This window comes from Schistocerca cancellata, chromosome 6, assembly GCF_023864275.1.
Source record: "Schistocerca cancellata isolate TAMUIC-IGC-003103 chromosome 6, iqSchCanc2.1, whole genome shotgun sequence".
Classification (NCBI taxonomy): domain Eukaryota; kingdom Metazoa; phylum Arthropoda; class Insecta; order Orthoptera; family Acrididae; genus Schistocerca; species Schistocerca cancellata.
The window spans coordinates 712,285,419-712,308,523 of NC_064631.1; the positions used below are offsets into that span (position 1 = coordinate 712,285,419).

The following is a 23,105-nucleotide window of genomic DNA, read 5'->3' on the forward strand; positions in this document are numbered from 1 at the left end:
TGTCAGACAGATCATGATCCGACGGTTTAGCCTTTGATTACGTGTCAATAGAGGCGTTTTTGAAAATTTACTGTAACTGAAATTGGGTTGTGTTAATGTGTTGTCTCTTGGTTATAAAGAAATGGAAAAGTGTTTGTTGGTTTAACTAATTTGCCGCCAAATAAATCTTCCTCTACCAGGGAAAAAATTTGTTTTGATGTCCCCTACAACCTCCCAGAGTTTGTCGGTTTAAATACTTTTCACCCTGTAGAAGGAAAGAAGGAAGACAGGAATTTAACGTATCGTTGAGAATGAGGTCATTAGAGATGGAGAAAACCTAGGATTAGATGAAGATGGGGAAGTAAATCATTACCATTTGCCTTGAGCGATTAAGGGAAAATGGTTCAAATGGCTCTGAGCACTATGGTACTTAACAGCTATGGTCATCAGTCCCCTAGAACTTAGAACTACTTAAACCTAACTAACCTAATGACAGCACACAACACCCAGCCATCACGAGGCAGAGAAAATCCCTGACCCCGCCGGGAATCGAACCCGGGAACACGGGCGTGGGAAGCGAGAACGCTACCGCACGACCACGAGCTGCGGCCAAGAGCGATTAAGGGAACGAGCGGTTCTAGGCGCTACAGTGTGAAACCGCACTACCGCTACGGTCGCAGGTTCGAATGCTGCCTCGGGCATGGATGTTTGTGATGTCCTTAGGTTAATTAGGTTTAAGTAGTTCTAAGCTGTAGGGGACTGATGACCTCAGAAGTTAAGTCCCATAGTGCTCAGAACCATTTGAACCACGGAAAACTTTACTCTGAATAGCCGATGGTGATTAGAAACGTCATCCTGCCTAGTCAAATGTGCTAATCATTATGCCACCTTGCTCGTTACATATGGCTAGACTATTTCCTGAGACATATTTAGTAAAAAATATGTGCGCAGAAAGTAGCTATCACTGTTTCTTGTGTACACAGAAAACCATAAATGTCTCTCGCGGTATCTCTGAATCCATCGATGATCCGTCGTCTGGCTGATTCCTCAGGACACGTGATATTGTCGTTGGGAGCTGTAAGCCGAGTATTGAACTCCGAAATGGACCGGCGGCGTCGTGTGTTTACGTCGACGGTCGCGAGCTCCGCCGGGACGCGGCCGCAACAATGTGACATAACACTTTCGCCCGCGGCGCGCTGCCATTGGCCGTGACGTCACGGCGGAGGCCGAGCGCAGGCGGGCGGCGTTCGCGCAGCGCCAGTCGCTCTTCGGCGTCCGTGGAGTGCAGGCCAAGTCCGCGGCGTGCGGCTCGCGCCAGTGTGTGTGTTGTGTGTTGTGCACGGCTCGCGTCCTGGCGGAGGACCGCACCGCAGGAGCATCGCCCGCTCTTCGCTCGTCCCCGCCGCTAGGTACGTACTGGCAGCACCACAAAATAAAGTAGGTCCATTAATAAGAACAAATTGAGTAGTTTTACCAACTCCTCTCGTTTCGTTCTTTTTACCCTTCGCAGAAGATGTCGAAGCACCTAGAGTGCCGTCCACATTGACAAGTGGCGCGCATTCAAACACGGGCTTGATTTTTATTGATTTTCGCAACAAAAAGCGAAAAATACCATAAGAATAACATTACAGAAACTTGATTTTCGAGCAACACGGATTAAGTAAATATACTGAACGCCTTCGGAAAGGACTTCAAATTAGTTATTGTGGCCCTTAAAAGGGCCGTTTGTTGAGAACTACTAATTTCAATGATTATATAAAGTACAATCACCCACAATGCGACAATCTTCCAAAGAAGAAGGACCACTCGCCTTCACCCATAAGTGAACGCTACAGTCAGAATTGATCTTAAAACGTCTACGACAAGACAAGGACAAATTACTGTGAGGAAAAAGGTAGGAACCCTCATTAGCAATCATAATCTCAGAAACAGGAATTGTCCGGTATGCTAAGATTTCTCTGCTTTCAAAGGATTCCAAACCTGTTCTCCCTGCATTGTTACAGGCAACGAAAGCTACAGTCACCCACCCGTTACCCAAACTAGAGGAAGAAGATACCTTCATTATAGAAAAATTTAACCTAGCCCCACAAAACAAAGTAGGACCATGAATAAGAACAAATTGAGCAGTTTTAGAAACCGCTCTTGTTTCGTTCTTTTTGCCCTTGCCAGAAGATGTCGAAGCACCAAGGGTGCCACCCGCTCTCGGCCGGTGCTGCGTTGTTCAATTGTTGAGACGGTGCTGCGACCACGGAATGTCTTGAGACGTCTGCTCAGCCTTCACGTAGCATTAGACGTTTCATGGCTGTGGTGTACAAGTCGAGGAGTTTCCACGTCATCTCCTCGTTGTTGTCCTATCACTATCACAGGGAAGAACGATACGTTGCAGAAATAGTGTTGATAAAGGACATCAAAATGCACGTTATGTTACACCGAAACAAGTAATGTTTAGGGTGACCAGACGTCCGGATTAATCTGGACATGTCCTCCTTTTTAGCTCTTTGTTCGGGGTCCGGGAGGATTTTTACAGTATCCGGCTTTTTCGCAAAGTTGAGCATAATACAGTTAAATTTACAATTCGTCCCGTTCTATTGCTCTTTTCTTAAATTATTATTATTATTATTATCATCGTTAATTCCCCATTAAGGAGAGCGTTAAAACACAATCAATATTCACAATGACAATATGGTACATAAATTGGTACATTTCAAATTCATGGCACTTTTTTCTGTCTCTTTCTTCTCTCTTCCCAAAAACGTCTCATAAATTCACTGTGTTTCTTCTTCCTCTCTTCTGTCCACTTCTTTCCTGATTTCTTCTCTTTTGGTGTTTCTTCAAATTTCTGTTTGTTGATGTTTTCTCTGTATTTTCCTCTGTTTGATATTTCTTCTGTGGAGATGTTTAGACTTTTCTTAAATACTTTAACTATTGGCACACCCTTCGTGATAAACACGCACGAAGGCGGTGTTAGTATGTGGCACCAAGATCGTCGACGTCATCGTTGATCGACCTATAAGCGAATGCAAATATAGATTATTTAAAATTTTCGTTTCGTATCTTCACTTTGTATTGGCTTGGCTTCCTGTAGTGCACGTATGGTTTGTGCGTGTAATTTTTAACAGAGTGACTTACGTAAAATATTTGGCTATGCATAAACGAATGTGTACATTTTCTGATGCCCTTTCCTGCAAATATCCGGCTTTCACGAAAGGGGGGAAATGAATTTGAAGTGGAATGTAAGATATGTGGAGCTGGAACGAACGTCTCAGTGGCCAATAAAGGTAAGAAATAACTCGACAGATTAACTGTCATGGTTTTATTTCATTGTTTCATAGTCATTCAGTTTATTTGTATACGGAGGGTTAAAGTACAGTTTACATTTCGTCAGCTGCTTCTTGAATTGTAGATGTTGGTAGCGGTGCGTCGAATGAAGGGAGGTTTCGCTTTGTAAATAATTCCGTGTTGTTGACATAACAAAACAACTGACGCTACACTGTCACCACAATCAATGTTTTTAATTTTTTTTTATATTTCTCAGTTAACCACCACCTGACCATATTTATCGGGAATTCCCGGCAGTCACGTGACTTGTCCAAAGCTGACGGGTGGTATCCTCATCTGCAGTTGACCCGTTTGACGTGTCCTCTTTTTTCTTCCTTTGTCCTCCTTTTTGAAGCTGTTTGTCCTCCTTTTTAAACAATTGCATCTGGTCACCCTAGTAATGTTGTACTCTCCAACATTACGTATTTCAACGAGGAAATACTTCAACTGTGAAGATGTGTGCGTTCGGTTATGCCTAAACACTTCGCAGGATTTCCCTGAAGTTGAGAGTAGTTTCGTGTAAAATAACGAAGTCTGTAATGTCAAGTAAAAGGTGTCACTCTATGGAGATGCTTTGTTCCATATACACTGATGTGTACTGAAAAATGTTGGGTTTTCTTCACTAGCGCAAAGCATACGTACCTGTCTGAGGCGTAGAGGTAAATTCAGATAACAAACTACTAATTTAACGAGTTTTTAACGCGCCGCTTATGCGTTTTTGCGACAAGAAATATTGATATTCATACATCACGATAGGTGGTCAGTTGTCATCTGTAAAAACGTTTAGCTGCGTCAAATCATTTGAATAAGTGAGACTTTCAATACATGGAAGTTATTTTATTATGACATTTTTTTTTACGTCCTGTAATGACGTATTTTGAATTATACGCGTCGTGCCAGTTGCGCTGACAATGGACGATGATATCAGTGGCTGCTGCCTCCGGATTGCAATAGGCCCTCACCTGAATACCGTCTCCATTGTATAAAAAAAATTGTGTTTATGGTAAATCATTAAATACGATATGTGCATAAGTGGTGTTCATGAAGAGCTCTTGTGATAGTCAATAATTCCATTTATGATATCACACCATGCTTGACATCGTATTTTCTCCATACTGTACCTGAGTCAGATTTTAAATGCCACTCTCTGAATTTTTAGCCTGAAATATTCCTGAGTATTTGGAAAAAGTCGCCGACTAACGCGATGATGATAATAATAATATCGTGTGACGAGGGCCTCCCGTCGGGTAGACCGTTCGCCTGGTGCAAGTCTTTAGATTTGACGCCACTTCGGCGACTTGCGCGTCGATGGGGATGAAATGATGATGATTAGGACAACGCAACACCCAGTCCCTGAGCGGAGAAAATCTCCGACCCAACCGGGAATCGAACCTGGGCCCTTAGGATTGACAGTCTGTGGCGCAGACCACTCAGCTGCCGGGGGCATCCGCTTTCTGTTTTTCTGCGAGTTTGTCCCGGTAGCTGGCTTCTCTTCCTGGACTCTGCGCGTGGACTCCCGTCTGCTCGCCGGGCATGTTGCACAAGCACCGGCTCCGAGGAGCGCCGCTACACGCTTCGGTTGCCGCCGAAATCGCCTTGAACTCCAGAGGAGGCGGTGATAAACCAGGCCACATGCTTTTGAGCTGTTTCACCGAGCCCCCGTCTTCCAACGTCCGAATGCTGCGGATTGCGCCAAGGAAAAAATCCTCACGGATCACATATAACCTACAGTGCAAATAGCGGAAAGCGAAATACGTGTTATTAAAGGAGAAGAGTGGTTCAGTGCTATATTTCTACAGTCTACAGTATTCTGGAATGCATTCCGCCACTTGCCGATTTTTGCTACAAAAATCAGTGAGACGGGGAAAAATAGACAAATATCGGTATATTTGCACGTGGAGAGTGTACCAATGTTAATTTTGCTGTAATTCAACAAATTTGGTTATTTGAATGTATTTGCCCACATTGTGGCTGGAAGTGACTATTACATCTTCGTGCCAGGGCATAAGAGACTCAATGCCGTTCGTTGTAATGTACGTACAAGCAGTAAATCTGTCTGGTAAATCAGGGAGTGACAGTGTGAATAAACACGCTCTGCTCTTACTGCTCTTCAGGTGAGGATTTAGCGCGAGTGGTTTGCGATTACCTTACTTCCTGTGGATGATGTCTTCTGTGTGTAGCTGTGGGATATGGATGTATGGTTGAAAGTGACCGGTGTTGTGTATCGCTAAGTGTGTGTTGTTGTGGAGTACGGTGGAAGTGTGAAATGCAGATGGCCGTTTGTCCCGATTAACATCAAAGTAAAAGGAGAGCTCAGAAAAATCAACAGCTCAACGCACTGATTCCATATGACAGTGTGGAGATATTTGTCACAGGAATTTGGCGTGCGAAGCGAAGTGAAGTAGATGTGTCGTGACGTATCATGAACTTGTGCGCCAATAACCGCGGATCAGGTTATTGATGCACATGCTCATGGTACATCACGACACATCTACTTCGCTTTCCGCGCCAAATTCCGGTGACAAAATTTTCACGCACAAGAAGAATTATATTTAAGTAATCCTGGATTAAAGGCCACCGCGTTTACATTGGCCACGAAGGTATCAGGGAAAACAGAACAAGATTTTGAGTTACTGTGGAATCACAGTCACGTTTCCATAAATAAGAAAGCACATGAAGCATGCCTTGAATTAGCACGTGAGAGTGACATGCGGTCCTGATTCTTGGGAATTTTCCTTCAACTACAGTTCCCAGGAAATAAACAGCTTTGTTTTGAGAAACGAAATAATTACCATGAATAAAAGATGTGACGTTTATCACTGTAGTAATTTGTTTACGCACTTTCTTTCCTTGTTTTTTTTTTCTCAAAAACCCGGAGGCTACAATACGTTAGTAATTTCCGCTCATCATTTTAATTTTCCTGTACTGTATAAATTACTGTTGACTGCATTTTAACCTATCCAATAAAATTGATGCTGTCCTAAATTTTGTGACGACGAGACGAACTTAGTTCATGTTTTAAATTTCTGTACCTACACTGATGTACTAGATAAATCGTCTTGTAAGACATTTTAGTTCTCCTTGGAGTCCTAGTTCTGTTATTGGCCAGCCACATTTTACAATTGTACCAGTTTATTCTGTTTGATTATTCGCAGTTCAACACTGCATTCTAAGACAAAGATTATTTTAGCAGCTAGTGGTTTCGTGCGCTTAAGGATGGCTATGCGTCAATATGGGTAAGACGGAGAGAGAGGAACTTTCTGTTTTAATCGCTTTGTATATATTTTAAATATTTTAATCAGTTTCATCTAAGATAGTGGGTGCAAGAGCTCTAATCATCTGTCTGTTGAATAGACTAAACAAACAAACGTATCAGTAGCAATATCAAGACCAAAATTGTTAGCCGAACAGGGAGTTGAACCAGGAATCTTATCCAGATACGACTAAGCAGCCGCCGCCATAGCCTCTGGTACATAAGTATCTCGCTGGTAGCCTACTTACCAGACTTCACAGACGCTCTCCCGCCTCCTTTGCCCTTCTAGCACAGCTAGAAAAGTAATTTGCAGCGAAGTGGCTAAGTGTTGTTTTCACAAGGAATCTTCCGCTTCAATTTTGCACTCTGCAGCGTAGTGTACGCTGTTTGTGAAACGGTCCGGCATGGATTTTTAAACTGTAGGGAATTTTCAGAATTGCAGAGCGCAAGATTTATTCTAGAAAATTTCATATCATCTATAGTTGATATTTAGATATCCTTGCTGAGGCTGCTGATGACGACGAAGGGCTTGGAGAGGCTAAACATTTGTGGTCATCAGTCACTTATTCAACCCCCCCCCCCTCCCTCCATCCTTCCCAGAACAGACTCTGTGTACTCCACCTCACTGCGTCTGGAATGCAAGTGTGAGAACGTTTTCTAAATGTTTGCGTGGTGTGTATTTGAGACAGAACGTGGGTATCAGTCCAGCATTTGTCTAGTGATATGTGGGAAACCCTCTGAACACCACATGCAGGATGGCCAGCTTGCTAGCTAACCCTCCTCATTAATGCACGAAGCGGATGCGTTCCGGGTAAGGCTCACGTCCTCGTGTCCGAAAACTGCGCGTTAACGCGCTTGTCTATATTAAAAATAACTGAACTCCTCCCGGTAAGGCCCTGAAGGCCCAACGGAACCGACCGGCCGCCGTGTCTTCCTCACCCACAGGCGTCAGTGGATGCGGGTATGGAGAGGCATATGGTCAGCACACCGCTCTCCCGTCCGTGTCAGTTTACGAGACCGGAGTTTGTCTAATTGGCTGGTTAGATATCTCTGATCTCTTGATGCTATGAACTGCTGCTGGTATCATGAGCATGATTTTTCTATTACTCAATTTATTTATTTGTTTATTGATGACTAGATTAGGCCCTTAAGACCCTGTCTTAGATCTGACCAGGTCGGTGTATGGTCCGTACACAGCATAAATTTTTCTCTACACATCCAATAAGTGTTCAAAATTGTACTGAAATCTCAGTCGAAGCTTGCTAGGTGTGTGTGGAAGGTACAATACGGCCCATTAAAATTGCTACACCAAGAAGAAATGCACATGATAAACGGGTTTCATCGGAGAAATATATTATACTAGAACTGACATGTGATTACATTTTCACGCAGTTTGGGTGCATAGAAATCAGTACCCAGAACAACCACCTCTGGCCGTAATAAAGACGTTGATACGCCTGGGCATTGAGTCAAACAGAGCTTGGATGGAGTTTAAAGGTACAGCTGTCCATGCAGCTTCAATACGATGCCACAGTTCATCAACAGTAGTGACTGGCGTATTGAGCCAGTTGATCGGCCACCATTGACCAGACGTTTTCAATTGGTGAGAGATGTGGAGAATGTGCTGGCCAGGGCAGCAGTCGAACGTTTTCGGTGTCCGGAAAGGCCCGTACAGGGCCTGCAACACGCGGTCGTGCATTATCCTGCAGAAATGTAGGGTTTCGCAGGGATCGAATGAAGGGTAGAGCCACGGGTCGTAACACATCTGAAATCTAAACGTCCATTGTTCAAAGTGCCGTCAATGCGAACAAGAGGTGACAGAGACGTGTAACCAATGGCACCCCATACCGTCACGCCGGGTGATACGCCAGTATGGCGATGACGAATACACACTTCCAATGTGCGTTCACCGCGATGTCGCCAAACACGGGTGCGACCATCATGATGCTGTAAACAGAACCTGAATTCATCCGAAAGAATGGCGTTTTGCCACTCGTGCACCCAGGTTCGTCGTTGAGTACACTATCGCAGGCGCTCCTGTGATGCAGAATCAAGGGTAACCGGAGCCATGGTCTCGGAGCTGATAGTCCATGCTACTGCAAACGTCGTCGAACTGTTGGTGCAGATGGTTGTTGTCTTGGAAACGTACCCATCTGTACAGGGGTCGAGAGGTGGCTGCACGATCCGTTAGAGCCACGCGGATAAGATGCCTGTCATCTCGACTGCTAGTGATACGAGGCCGTTGGGATCCAGCACGGCGTTCCGTATTACCCTCCTGAACCCACCGATTCCATATTCTGCTAACAGTCATTGGATCTCTACCAACGCGAGCAGCAATGTCGCGATACGATTAGCCGCAATCGCGATAAGCTACAATCCCACCTCTATCAAAGTCGGAAACGTGATGGTACGCATTTCTCCTCCACACACGAGGCATCACAACAACGTTTCACCAGGCAACGCCGGTCATTTGCAGTTTGTGTATTAGAAATGGGTTGTAAACTTTCCTCATGTCAGCACGTTGTAGGTGTCTCCAACCTTGTGTGAATGCTCTGAAAAGCTAATCATTTGCATGTCACAGCACCTTCTTCCTGTCGGTTAAATTTCGCGTCTGTAGCACGTCATCTTCGTGGTGTAGCAATTTTAATGGCCAGTAGTGTATATGCTCCATCCGTGTTCCGTCTAATGCGGCCTTCCCCCGTATTACGCGACAGGCCGTGTTGGTGGCAGCGTTTCGCGCTGGCAGCAGTGCCACAGAGTTGCAACCTGCGGCAGTGGAGCTGCGGGCTGCAGCAGACAGGGCAGCACACGGGCGAGGCGGTGGTGGCGGCAACGGCAACAATGGCCTTCCGGCGGAGGAGGCACGCGTGTGACGGTCACGCTACGCTCACGCGCCGCAGCCGCCGCCCTGGCGAACACCCGGGCCCGTTCCCTCTCCGCTCTCTGTACGGCCCCTGCGAACACACGCATGCTCTCACTGCTGCCTTTCCACATGGGTGGCAGGGCAAGAGATACGGTCCTTTTGGCCAGAATATGCGTCAAAGACCCGGGTTCGGTCCCTGCGAACACACGTTTGCTCATACTGCTGCCTTTCCATATGGTTGGCAGGGCGAGAGATATGGTCCTTGTGGCCAGAATACGCGCCAAAGGCCCGGCTTCAGTCCCAACTCTACCTGTGCAACCGAGCGAGGTGGCGCAGTGGTTAGCACACTGGAATCGCATTCGGGAGGACGACGGTTCAATCTCGTCTCCGGCCATTCTGATTTAGGTTTTCCGTGATTTCCCTAAATCGCTTCAGGCAAATGCCGGGATGTTTCCTTTGAAAGGGCACGGCCGATTTCCTTCCCCATCCTTCCCTCACCCGAGCTTGCGCTCCGTCTCTAATGACCTCGTTGTCGACGGGACGTTAAACACTAATCTCCTCCTCCCTCCTCCTCTGCCTGTGCAGATCTAAGGGGCAAATCGTGACGATATGGGACTCATATTGGGGAGGAGTGGAGTTAGAATTTCCGTGCGGCCATGCTGATGTAGGTTGTACATTATGGGTGCACCCAGCGGGAGATGAGGCTGAGGGGGGTAGCTGTCCCCTTTAGTGCGATCGTGTGAGACCCAACTCGCTTTATTTGTTTGTGAGACCCAGAAAATATTAGATACAGGCTCCCAGGTAGATGCTATTTTTCTTGACTTCCGGAAAGCGTTCGATACAGTTCCGCACTGTCGCCTGATAAACAAAGTAAGAGCCTACGGAATATCAGACCAGCTGTGTGGCTGGATTGAAGAGTTTTTAGCAAACAGAACACTGCATGTTGTTCTCAATGGAGAGACGTCTACAGACGTTAAAGTAACCTCTGGCGTGCCACAGGCGAGTGTTATGGGACCATTGCTTTTCACAATATGTATAAATGACCTAGTAGATAGTGTAGGAAGTTCCATGCGGCTTTTCGCGGATGATGCTGTAGTATACAGAGAAGTTGCAGCATTAGAAAATTGTAGCGAAATGCAGGAAGATCTGCAGCGGATAGCCATTTGGTGCAGGGAGTGGCAACTGACTCTTAACATAGACAAATATAATGTATTGCGAATACATAGAAAGATGGATCCTTTACTGTATGATTATATGATAGCGGAACAAACACTGTTAGCAGTTACTTCCGTAAAATATCTGGGACTATGCGTACGGAACGATTTAAAGTGGAATGATGATATAAAATTAATTGTTGGTAAGGCGGGTGCCAGGTTGAGATCCATTGGGAGAGTCCTTAGAAAACGTAGTCCATCAACAAAGGAGGTGGATTACAAAACACTCGTTCGACCTATACTTGAGTATTCCTCATCAGTGTGGGATCCGTACCAGGTCGGGTTGACAGAGGAAATCCAAAGAAGAGCTGCGCGTTTCGTCACATGGTTATTTGGTAAGCGTGATAGCGTTACGGAGATGTTTAGCAAACTCAAGTGGCAGACTCTGCAAGAGAGGCGCTCTGCATCGCGGTGTAGCTTCCTGTCCAGGTTTCGAGAGGGTGCGTTTCTGGGTGAGGTATCGAATATATTGCTTCCCCCTACTTTTACCTCCCGAGGAGATCACGAATGTAAAATTAGAGATATTCGAGCGCGCACGGAGGCTTTCCGGCAGTCATTCTTCCCGCGAACCATACGCGACTGGAACAGGAAAGGGAGGTAGTGACAGTGGCACGTAAAGTGCCCTCTGCCACACACCGTTGGGTGGTTTGCCGAGTATAAATGTAGATGTAGATGTGTAGCTGCCCCCTTCCCCGCCCCCCTCCTCCATACACAAGCAAAGATTATCTTCACAAAGCGAACTCGCATCCTGCCCTGCTCAGTACGAGCATGAGGAAAGGAATAACATGTGAAACGTCCCCTTAGAAAAATCATACATGACTGTGCTTAAACTGACACACAATTTTTTTTTTATGACTGTTTCATGATTCTGTAATGCATTTTCAAGCCGCGAAAAAATAGGTTGAAAATGCTCACAAATTTGTGTTTTTACGTCATTACAGACTTTTTGACATTTCGATTCAATGTTATGTAACTCAGTAGTTAAATCTTCACGTGTTTGTTCATGTGTGGTGTCTAACGTTTGAAGCCTTTGCTGTGTTTTTCTCTGATTTTGTACCATTGTGTCTAACTTTTGAAGATTTTGTTCCATTGTGTCTAACTTTTGAAGATTTTGTTCCATTGTGTCTAACTTTTGAAGCTTTTGCTGTGTTTGTCCCATTTGTTGTATTAATTGTAATAACAATGCATTAGTGTCTGGAATCTGTTCCTCTACGCTTTTCGGCAGTGCATTTGCACCGGCAACATTCACATTTTGACAAGCAGAAAATGTGTCTTGACTTATTTGAGAAAACGGTGAGGACGCAAAACCTGAATCTACAGTATTTGCAAGATTGTGTCCTGTCATTTCGGATTTCTGAGGCGAGCTGTTGCCGACCGATCGATCGGTAATGCTTCCCTGTTCACTAATTGTTTCACTGCCTACGCCATTGTTTGCCGCTCGCTCCATTTCCTTATGCACAATTACCAAATTACTATGTTGAACATTAGTTAATTCATTACACGTTGGCGCTAACACACTACTTTCGTCTTCACTGTCATTTCTCAGTTTACTTTGGAGCCTAGTATTACGATTTTCACACGCCATTATTGTCACAATATTTCACACGACAACACAGAAAAACACAATTTGAAGAGGAAAAATAGGGAAACACATTAACATAGTACTGAAAATAATATCTAGTTAATTGCAAGCGCAGCTGCGAAATACTTGGTGCAAATCTACATGCATCCCACAACTGTTTTACTGTACAACAATGAAAGACTGCAACTACAAAGGAGATTCTCTCTACAATTACGCACTAGCAATAAACAAAATCTACACTAATTACACAAACTACAAGAAAAAATCAGAAGATTCCAGTGAGGTATCCTCGGCTAAGGGTCGACATATGACGCGTCCCCTTAGAACAATTATACAGGACTGTGCTTAAACTGACACACAATATTTTTTAGCGCAACGCAATCTGACTTTCAGAAATCCCTACAAAGGAGTGTCCCTGACTAACATTAACCTGTACCTTTCATAAATCACTTACCTCACCAAAAATCTTCGTTACTGGAACTACTGCAATACAGCGAGCTCCACTACTGCCAGCTAAATAAAAGATTCAAACTACTGAAGGCACTAACTACTGATAGGCATAGTTAGCAAATGAAAGATTTTAATAGAGAACAAACAATGTATTTACCTTAATAATCATAATATATATGCCATCCAGTCTTACAAATTTCAAATCTCCGCCATTTCTCTCCCCACATCCACCACTGCTGGCGGCTCACCTCCAACTGCGCAACGCTACGCGCTGTTAACATCCAGCTGCCCAACACTACAATGGCAGACAACAATGCAAACTAGCCACAGACTGCACACAGCACAGCCAGTGATTTTCACACAGAGCGCTACGCAACGTTGCCAATAAGAAAACATAAACAGCCTACTTACACATGTAGTAGATATGGACAAGTGGACTGGTAGAAAGTGTACGCAGGACCGTTTGTCATGAATCCTAAAACTATGTCGCCATTCGCAGCCACAATATGAGTCCCCCTGCCTCAGCCAATACACTCACCGCCCCACAACTCTCGGCTCCGTAGTTCAGAGCTAGATTTGTTGTTCACCAGTATGGTTAAAAAACAAACCTCATCAGCGTTTCTCTTCCTCTCCTACTATAACTTGACCACAGGGGTCAAGTGATCGGGAAAGAGAGGTGGAGGGGGGGGGGGAGGGGAGAGAGGACAACACAACACAACCAACCTCATGACCGTAAAGTCTTCTTCAAACCATTGTGACGTAATTTGAGAGTGAATTGGCGATTCCTTGTGGCTTGATGAAACCACACATCACTTATCCGTTGTCGTTAGTCATGCTCCCGTATTAATCTCCGCATCCATGTACTGTGGTATCACCGGAGGTACATTCGTTGAGCGGTACCTTTTGTATAGCATAACGAAGAAGTGTTTCGAGTGGAATGACAGCATATCTGTTGTGCAGTATTGCCTATGCGAAAGATTTGCTGTATACTGGCCCGTCTAATCAGCTGTGACAATAAGCGAGAGTCGGCAGAGACCTCTTTCGTCTATACGGCATCTGTTTCTGGCACAAAAACACAATGACTGTATGATCTCGGATACGGTGAATTACCTCTTCAATTCTCTGTTGTCACACGAGTTCTCTCTCTCTCTCTCTCTCTCTCTCTCTCTCTCTCTCTCTCCCTCCCTCCCTCCCTCCCTCCATCCATCCATCCATCCATCCCTCCCTCCCTGTCCCCAACACAGCACTACTTCTCATTCAGTTGCTCATCAATGAATTTGCACTACATCATACCGATTTTCAGTTAAACATGTTCATAGTTGCTATCGAACAAAAAAGAGGGAATAGTGTAACGTTATATAAACGTGTAGAGATGGTGATCTGTAATGCAGTTTCGTTTCGTGAAAGAAGGGCAAACAGGCAGTACTCCTAATATGAAACTTCCTGGCAGATTAAAACTGGACGCGTGCCACCAAGGCCGCAGGACAGAGGAGGCAGTCTGCCCAGGTGCGTGGCAGGGGGGCAGCTACAGAGCACGCGTCGCTACCAGACTGGAACGGCCGAGGAGGGGTATATCAGCGCACACTTCGCTGCAGAGTGAAAATCTCATTCTGGAAACATCCCCCAGGCTGTGGCTAAGCCATGTCTCCGCTATATCCTTTCTTTCGGGAGTGCTAGTTCTGCCAGATTCGCAGGAGACCTTCTGTAAAGTTTGGAATGTAGGAGACGAGATACTGGCAGAAGTAAAGCTGTGAGTACCGGGCGTGAGTCGTGCTTCGGTAGCTCAGATGGTAGAGCACTTGCCCGCGAAAGGCAAGGGTCCCGAGTTCGAGTCTTGGTCGCGCACACAGTTTTAGTCTGCCAGGAAGTTTCAAAACAATTTTCATTTACTTCTGTTCTTCTTCACTCATACAACACTCACACTGCTAATTACTACACATATAAAACAATTATAATTATGCAAATACATTAAATATTAGTCAAACATAACTTTACAACATTGTTTTGACTACGACTGCTAGCACTGTCCGTCAACTGCTGACCTCTGCCGCCTACTAATACAACTACGTGCAGCTCTGTAACTCAGGTCCATGTCAGCTGGTGACATCTGTCGATGGCTCACGGCTATAACGGTGTCGTCCTAACAAGTGACAGGAGCGATGCGAAGGCGCTACGCCTCAGTACGTACCCACTGTGCTCAGTTATAGATACAGATATTTATTCAGTCATGTCATGAGCACGGCACTGACCACGCTGTAAACAGAAAGAGTATTTTTAGGTGTCCTGAGGACGCGCTCTGGTCGGCGGAACAGAGTCCATTTCGGCTGAGACCCCTCCTCGGTCGTTCCAGTCTGGTAGCGACGCGTGCTCAGTAGCTGCCCCCCTGCTACGCACCTGGGCTGCCCGCCTCCTCCGTCCTGCGCCCTTGATGGCACGCGTCCAGGAGCCTGCCGTAGCGTCGCCGTTGTCGCACTCCCTTCCAGCCTAGCCGTTACTGTCACTAAGTACCCCCCTCACATACAACTGTCCATCCGCTTTCTGTGCCCTAGGGTCAAGGAAGGGAACGGAGGTAGCGATTAGCGACCCGTAGATGTCATTAGAGACGGAGGGCCGACTAAGTTCGGGAAGCATAGGAAAGGAAAACGGTTGGCTCGTTTCTTTAATTATATGGTTCAGCCACACGTCACGCAGACGGTATCATTGGCAGTTCTGCTTTCTTAGCAGCTCATCACCAAATCTGTTAATGCAAAACGGCACTAAAATATTAGGAAACTGAGTTACAAACCATTTTAACCCCTTAATACCTGAACAAATTTCCTCATGGAAGAAAAAAATCAAAAATTATGTCGCTCTAGAAGTACCCGAAACACTCAGGACATGGCAGCACTTGTCAGAAATGTTGGTGGCTTCGTGCAGAACCCGCACTGGCGCTCGAAAACAGTTAACGTTACAGTTATTAGAGTCGCAGTGGTATGATGTGAATTCGTGACGCCTGGTCTTGAGGGGTTAACTTCTGTACACAACTGCACGCAGGCAACGGCCTTGCCGCAGTGGATACACCGGTTGCCGTCAGATCACCGAAGTTAAGCGCTGTCGGGCGTGGCCGGCATTTGGATGGGTGACCATCCAGCCGCCATGCGCTGTTGCCATTTTTCGGGGTGCACTCAGCCTCGTGATGTCAATTGAGGAGCAACTCGACCGAATAGTAGCGGCTCCGGTCAAAGAAAACCATCATAACGACCGGGAGAGCGGTGTGCTGACCACATGCCCCTCCTATCCGCATCCTCAGCTGAGGATGACACGGCGGTCGGATGGTCCCGATGGGCCACTTGTGGCCTGAAGACGGAGTGTGCAACCACACGCACTTAAATATGTTACGTAAAATGCGATAAAATAGAACGGGATGATTTCATTTTCCTAGCGCAGTACACCTATTGGCTGTAAGATTGTGACAGTGTTGAAGGACCACCACGGCAAACACCTGAAACGATTTAGGGAAAATTAAATCAGGTCGGCCGACCAGAGAACAGTCCAGGACTATAAACAGGGCAGCCTACATCGGTGTGGTAGGTCTAAATACGACACTTCAGTCTTTTACCTTAACGTCTTACACTTGTGTTCATTTACAGGCCTCCCCACGCCCGGGTTCCCGGGTTCGATTCCCGGCGGGGTCAGGGATTTTCTCTGCCTCGTGATGGCTGGGTGTTGTGTGCTGTCCTTAGGTTAGTTAGGTTTAAGTAGTTCTAAGTTCTAGGGGACTGATGACCATCGCTGTCAAGTCCCATAGTGCTCAGAGCCATTTACAGGCAGTCGAATTACTGCTGTTTTCTTCATTTCAAATCGTTAACTTGTTCATTAAAAAAAATCTACCGGCTATCACTCCTCTCTTAGAGGCTTACTTGTGTTGGAAACATAATTATAGATAACGTCGATCAGTTACTTAAGAACTTTTTTTAATTTCTGTCAACCACTTTTGGAGCTTTTGCAGGCTTATCTTCAGGGGAAGCATGCGGAAGTGACGAATTTCTTCATTTTATTTTCAACACAATTTACCATGTGACTAAGATACAAAGCGATACATTAAAGTGTTTTCTGTCTTCTTGTCAGCACCCGGCATCGCGTTACAAACGAGACACGTCACTTGTATGCCCTTCATCTGAAGATGAACCTGGAAAGGCTCGAAAACCAATTACTGGCAATACGTTTCATAAGTGATTTGTGGCAGATATCTTCATACGTCTGCGGTACTCTACAATATCTACAGTGCACAATGTTAATCTGTAACTTGTGTTCGTTTGCTTGTCGGTCGAAGGGAAAGTTCCAAAGATGGTTTTAATGTAAACCTCTGTCGTTGACTTCGATAACTCGAGTTATTACTGAATTCGTTCTAGTACATAGATGACTTGAACTTGTTAACCAGTCTAGAATTTGTTTTGATAACTTTATGAGAATGAGACGTGCCAGTTCCTTGCAACCGATCTTCATCGCCAACCTATATTACTTTCTTAGCCTGATGACTCCCGTTGCTTGTCACACGTGCTACTTCCCCTTTGATCGGCATTTCGAATGAGATTTCTGTCTCAGTGACATCAATTTTAGCTAACACTAATGATCATAAAAACTGATATGGATCTTTCCTCACATTAGTACATATACGTATATTACGTAAGAGAGACATTTCTTGGTATTGCAGTGGAAACAGGATATTATTAAACTTCATTTTTTGATACTATCTCCAAATACATAAAGACTGGTTCAGCGCATTTTTAATCTCTTGTTTTGTATTTGGACGGGCTTCATACTTCCGGGCCTTCGTATCTCTATACTGTGCACCTGAACTTTGCAGAGTATATTATCAGTTACACGTTTCTTTTGTACGCTCCTGTGCAACATAGCTACATACGAAAGCGCTCACTCAGCATCGCTATGATGGCAGGAAGCGACTCTTCGTGGCACCCATAACTCACCTACAAAGTAAGGCAGCGGCGCTCAGTTAGATTGGGGTCAAGTGATCGGGAAAGAGGGGTGGAGGGGGGGAGGGGAAGAGGACAACACAACACAAGCATCCTCATGACCGTAAAGTCTTCTTCAACCATTGTGACGTAATTTGGGAGTGAATTGGCGATTCCTTGTGGCTTGATGGAACCACACATCACTTATCCGTTGTCGTTAGTCATGCTCCCGTATTAATCTCCGCGTCCATGTACTGTGGTATCACCGGAGGCACATTCGTTGAGCGGTACCTTATGTATAGCATAACGAAGAAGTGTTTCGAGTGGAATGACAGCATATCTGTTGTGCAGTATTGCCTAGGCGAGAGATTTGCTGCAAACTGGCCCGTCTAATCCGCTGTGACAATAAGCGAGAGTCGGCACCGACCTCTTTCGTCTACACGGCATTTGTTTCTAGCACGTGATAAACACAAAATCATAATGACTGTATGATCTCGGATACGGTGAATTACCTCTTCAACTCTCTCTCCCTCTCTCCCCCAACACAGCACTATCTCTCATTCAGTTGCTCATCAATGAATTTGCAATGCATCATACCGATTTTCAGTTAAACATTTTCATACTTGCTATCGAACACAAAAGAGGGAATAGTGTAACATTATATAAACGTGTAGAGATGGTGCTCTGTAATGCAGGTACGAGTTTTGTGAAAGAAGGGCCAACAGGCAGTACTGCTAATGTCACGCTTCCTTGGTTGATACTACCACGATATCAGCGCTAGTTGTAGCTTAATGTTTTGGCTCGGGTTACGTGAACGATGCAGTAAACTGAAGAGGCCGAATGTGTTAATGAAGTACCTCAGTCTTCAGAATTTACTTAGCGTTCCTAGTCGGCCGGCCGTGGTGGCCGAGCGGTTCTAGGCGCTACAGTCTAGAACCGCGCTGCTGGTACGGTCGCAGGTTTGAATCCTGCCTCGGGCATGGATGTGTGTGATGTCCTTAGGTTAGTTAGGTTCAAGTAGTTCTAAGTTCTAGTGGACTGATGACGTCAGAAGTTAATTCCAATAGTGCTCAGAGCCATTATTCCTAGTCGAAGGGGAATACGCCATTTATTCCTTGGTACTGCTTTTCAAGAATGTGCTGTCGTTACCCGTGGGCAATCACACATGAGCGGCAGGACGTGTATTGTGAAGGAATGCGCTGCAGTCATTGAACAATGTAGAGGAAATACGAGGGTTATTTGGAAAGTAATGAACGATCGGTCGCGAAATGGAAACCACAGTGAAAATCCGATGAAGTTTTGCTCAGGTGTGTTGGGCAGTGTCTCTAGTATGCCCGTTGATCGGGTTACATCGTTAGTTTTAGTTGTGAGCACACAGGGAACACGTAAAGATACCCAGAACAACAGTGTCTCCCGCCAAGTACGAGGGCGTGGTGAGAAATTTCTCCTGGAGCTATGCAGCCAACATTACATAACTGTCGTGCGTTTTCTTCTTCACGACAATTCTCAGCCGCATTATGCAGGGGCAATGAAGATGCTCCTGTATCTTTTCAATTGGAAATGTTTGATTACCCACAATACAGTCCGTAATTGTCTCCCTCAGAGTGTCATCTCGGCTCACATGAACCGCTGGCTATGAAGACAACATTTTGGCACAGACAACGAGCTGTAGGCCAGCGTAGAGAATTGGCGGAAAGCACTGGCGGCTGCCTTCTATAACGAGGGTATTGGAAAGTTGGCACATCGCTACGACAAACGTCTAAGTCAGATCGGCGACTATGGAGATACGTAGCTGGAAGTTGTAGCTAACTGTTATAAATAAAACAGTTTTGATTTTCACTGTGGCTCCCATTTCGCGACCAATCGTTCCATACTTTCCGAAAAGCCCTCGTGTAAGGGGCAGTCAAACGAAAAGACATACGTGGGAAAAAATTAAGTAAACTGTTTATTATTTCAAAAGTAACCGCCATAACTGTTAATTCATTTGTAGCACTGTGAAACTTCATGGGAATGACAGCGGTTTCCAACCTAAACGTGATTGTAACCAGGCGGGGACCTCCTCGTCCGAAGCAATTCAGGGTCCACGAATGTCTTTCTTCAGGATTCCAAAACTATAGAAACCACATGGGGAGAGATCACAACTGTATAGAGGATATATAAGGGATGCATAGAGCTTAGTCAAAACAACCTCGTCAACATGATGGCGCCCACACATCTTCCATACAGTCCCTATCCCTCCCCAAGACGTTCCCATATTTTCCATATTTTTGGTGCCCTGAAGAAAGACATTTGGCCCGCATCTCGTGGTCGTGCGGTAGCGTTCTCGCTTCCCACGCCCGGGTTCCCGGGTTCGATTCCCGGCGGGGTCAGGGATTTTCTCTGCCTCGTGATGGCTGGGTGTTGTGTGCTGTCCTTAGGTTAGTTAGGTTTAAGTAGTTCTAAGTTCTAGGGGACTGATGACCGTAGCAGTTAAGTCCCATAGTGCTCAGAGCCATTTGAACCATTTTGAAGAAAGACATTTGTGGTCGTCCATATGCTTCGGACGAAGAGGTTCTCCCCATACGTAACCGCAACCATTTTTCCATGATGGCATTGACCGTCCTGTCACACAGCCGCATAAATGTATTAACGGTTATGGAAATTACTTTTGAAATGATGAACAGTTTACTTAACTTTTTTCCATGTGTCTCGTTTTCATTTGTCTGCCCATTGTATACTGCCTGATGGGACAACACAGCATTAAATCTTGACCGAATACGTGACTAAAAGCTACTTCTGTCGATGGCGAAACTTTCTGTCAGTGCACGAATTACTAAAACTGATGTAGAACCTCTTTGCAATTGATATGTAGCTTTTCATTTGCTTTCAGCAAATACAGGCTAAAGAAAACTTGAGCGTGTAGAGAAGTGTTTTACATTCTCCATCTGTGACTTATGTCTCTAACCGATCAGGCGAATATCAGCGACGTCGTGTTAGCAGGCCGCTACCACGGCTTGACGGAACACGCTGTCATCGTCCAGTGGATGTATGTTGACGCGGGCGATTAAGTCTAGGCGGCCGAGCAAATAAACGCAACGCCGCTCAGTAGTTCTCATTCATCATCGTCTCTCTCACTGAAACGTTTACCCATACATTACCGAAATTCATCTCTATCAAAGCGAATATCGCCTTGTTTTATTTAATAGATACTTCTTCTCGATTATGTTCATCTGTTTCTTCATCCAACGAATATTGTAAGCTCAGAACGAGAGCCAGTTGCAGAACATTCGGTTTCAATTTCCGTTCGAACAATACTAAGTTGTTACCATAATTGATCGGTACTTTAGACTTCAGGTTTTTCTAGAATGACATACTCTTTACTTTTTCTTTCTTTCCTTCTTTTTTTTTCCAAATAATTTGCCTCGCTGTGGTGATTAATGGGACTAAACACAAAATGGTGTGAATTCAGTACATCTTCGTTTATTTCGTTATGAGTTGTCACTGCCTGTATTCGGAGTAATATTATGACCATACTCAATGTGTACATGCGGGTTCAATATAAAGAAATTAGGACATAAGATCAGCAAGCTCGGAACGCGGTGATACCTACCATCATAAAGAAAAATAAGTCTTTCTCTAACGCTGTTTAGTCTGTATCTAGTGGAGAAATTCTCAACAAGCAGCTTATTTCACTTTCAGTTACTGATTCTCCAACAGACTTGAATTAGATTGAGCATTAACAGTTTCCTGACACGGTTCTCCCAAACAGACTGGGTGTATCACTTTCCACGGAAACCTGGACGACTACTGTGCAATTGAAACTGAACTATTAACTGAAACAGTCTCTCAACTGTCAAGTTACTTCTGTAACCAGAATAAATCTGAAGATGAATTATATTTTATTTCGAAACCGGTTGTGTGTGACATGCTACATAAGGCTTTTAATTAACATAATCAACACAATTTATTTTCTTCATACCTTTGAATAATTTGTTCTACTTTTCTCCTCATTTAAAATTCAGTTGTGAAATACAGCTCACTTAAGTCTTGAATGTACAGGGTGTCCGAGGGGGCATGGTCGATACACAGGGATATGATAGGAACGGTCATTCGAGGTAAAAAAGTCTATCGAACATGGGCTCCAAAATGTGTGCCTTAAGGAAAGCTATTAGGACCTGTTCGTCTTCTCTACCGTGAAATAGATCTCTTCTTCTGAACAAGTGTTCGTAGCTCTTAAACTATGGATTCCAGAGCCCATGTTTACTAGACATTTTAGCTTCGAATGATCGTTCGTGCCTGGGTACTGACCATTCTTCCCTGGACATCCTGTATGAGTCTATCGCTTGGTACTATTCACTGTCATCTTTAATTCTTGCGTTGGCGTGTGACATTACTTAACATCTGTCGAAAGCTATCGGCTTGTTTCTGAGTCAGTAGTAATTACTTTGCTTCATTGGAAAATTTTGGAAACATTTTGTTATCCACTCTACGCAGTGTTTGACAGGATACATTGAGCGATTTTGAGAATTTTTGCTGATTTTCGTCTTCCGAAAGAAATACTCAGGCAGTTAGTAAACAATGTTTCATTTAACTGTTCAAGTACCAGTTCGGTCGAGTCTCCTTGAACTGACAAGAAAAGCGTCTCATGGCCATTCCAGGTGAAAAATTCTGTATCTTGTAACTTGTATATGTTCTTATCCGGAACTTTTTGATGGAGGAATTCTGTGTATTCCACATTACAAATTAACAGATCAACAAGATGAAAGAGCTCAACAGGACAAGACTCAGCTGTACGAGCGTATTCAGAAGGATAAAAATCACTTTGCAGCCGGACGTTACCAGTGGAAACAAAGAGCACTGCGAATAAATGGGACGTTCTGCAAATTACTCTAAAAACTGAATTCCGCTAAGCGGTGACAGACAGCGGCCTCTTTAAACTTCGGACATACAAAATGCACAAAACGTGGGACGCCAATGGCAGCGTCAGGAGTTACGAGACAGTCTTATGCAAATTCTGAAGTTCTCATTGGTATTTACTTGTTACCTCATGCAAATTTCGACACGGTATAGTAGGCACAACTGGCAACCGTAAAGCGTTGTTCGGTGCGACACAAGCACAAAGGAAATGTTGCACGTTAACGTGGTCGTGGCACGGAGGCGATCACGAAATTTAATGCCTCGCAGTCCCGTTACTCAAGCTGAAACCGTTAAATACAGCCAGATTAGAACACGTTGCGTAAAAAGAAGAAATACTACACCCACATCCGTTGTCTCAAGCTTGTTCTTAAGTATAGCGCTGGAGAAATGCTTCTCTCATAGTGCTAGACCTTTTCGATCTCTGCAAAACAGAGATATACTTGTGTCTGAATTTTTGTAGAAGTTCGTATCTAATAAATAATCTCCAATCAAATTTATCGCTCAATCCCTGCCTAAAGGTTACATATACTGGTAATTGTGATTGGGATTTGAAAGCGCCAACCGAGTTTCATCTATTACGATTTTAAAACAGGACCAC

General features: G+C 44.8%; 1 protein-coding gene across 2 annotated transcripts in view; it reads left to right on the forward strand.

The window, feature by feature from the left end:
• Window positions 1-1,249: 1,249 nt before the first annotated feature.
• The window catches only part of LOC126191402 (uncharacterized), a 460,945-nt gene continuing 439,089 nt past the window's right edge, over window positions 1,250-23,105 (forward strand). For both annotated transcript variants that reach the window (XM_049932267.1, XM_049932268.1), the window contains exon 1: window positions 1,250-1,388. The gene's annotated coding sequence lies outside the window, so the exon portion shown is untranslated. The remainder of the gene's footprint in view (window positions 1,389-23,105) is intronic.